Source organism: Mus caroli, unplaced genomic scaffold (genome assembly GCF_978045245.1).
Source record: "Mus caroli unplaced genomic scaffold, Mus_caroli_1 scaffold_13, whole genome shotgun sequence".
Taxonomy (NCBI): Eukaryota; Metazoa; Chordata; class Mammalia; order Rodentia; family Muridae; genus Mus; species Mus caroli.
Genome location: NW_028227268.1, coordinates 60845242 through 60846603, shown reverse-complemented (window position 1 = coordinate 60846603; position 1362 = coordinate 60845242). Strand labels below are relative to the sequence as shown.

The following is a 1362-nucleotide window of genomic DNA, read 5'->3' as shown; positions in this document are numbered from 1 at the left end:
TTATTTGACCTTCTTCTTGGGGCGCAGGTTGTTGGTATGGCCGCACTTCTTCTTGGGGCAGTTGACTGCACAAGGGTGCAGGCGTGCTTAGCACTTGTGGCAGATCATCTTGTCACAGTTGTACTTCTGGGCAAGCTGAGGAAGGGACAGCTCAATGATGCCACCGCGCAGACGCGGCATCAGGTGCAAGGTGGACTCTTTCTGGATGTTGTAGTCGGACAGGGTGCGGCCATCCTCCAGCTGTTTGCCCGCTAATATCAGCCTCTGCTGGTCAGGTGGGATGCCTTCCTTGTCTTGGATCTTGGCCTTGACATTCTCGATGGTGTCCCTGGGCTCAACCTCAAGAGTGATGGTCTTGCCCATCAGGGTCTTTACGAAGATCTGCATGTTGGCGTCTGCCGCTTGGCCGCCTCGTTGAAGAGCAAGACCAAACCTTTTTATGGCATATGTTTAGTAGTCTAGAAAAACCCAGGAGCACCAAAGGCAGGTCATGGATGTCCAAGCTCAACGTGGAGAGATTTGACGACCTTCCTCTGGCTTTTTAATACCATTCAGTTCCTTACCCACACTGGGTAGCCATTGGGTGCTATTGTGCTCACTCTACCAATCCAAGTGCCCCTTTGGATTGGGCATTCCAGAAACGCTCTCCGAGGTACACTAAGAAATATTGTCTTACTATCATGTCCCAATAAAGGTAAAGTTGATACATAGAGTTAACCATCACACAAACAGAGGAGCCAGGGGGCTCCACTATCAGGGTTCTCCATCCTTCCTGTGCCCCAACTCTTTTCCTAGAAGAGCTTTCCTCAGCTCAGCTGCCAGCTGGTGGTTTCCATTTCCTAGGCCAACATGTGCCCATCCCTGACCAAGCAGCTAGAGTAAGATAAATGTGGTCCCTACTTAAGAGTAAGCCATGTTCATGCATCCTAGAACTGACTTCCTCCAAAGGCATTCCTCCGTAGTAATGATGTGTTTTCTGGGATGGAATTTAGCTTCCTAAACAACTTTCCTCCATGGGACTGGAGCCTGTATAACTAGCTAAAATGTCAACACTTGGGAGTGAGCAAGTGACTGATCTGAATGGCTCAGGGCCCCGGTGAGCATGGGTAATACTAGACCATTTGACAAATAAGCGAACAGAGGCATACAAAAGCTAAATAATTTGTTTACAGTAACTTAGCTTGGAGGAAGCAAAGCAGAAGGTTAAACCTAAGCCAGCTGATACCAAAGCCTGCACTTCCGGCCACTGCCATATTCCACCATCGTTAGGTACCTGTGGTGAAGGAAGCCTGTACTGGAGGTGGTAATTGGCCCTCAGTTGATGCTTTGTGATGCCTTTGCTGTGACTTACTAGGAAACAGC

At 49.0% G+C, this 1362-nt stretch overlaps 1 pseudogene; it reads right to left on the bottom strand.

The window, feature by feature from the left end:
* Positions 1-414, bottom strand: LOC110305312 (ubiquitin-ribosomal protein eL40 fusion protein pseudogene; annotated as a pseudogene).
* Positions 415-1362: the final 948 nt, after the last annotated feature.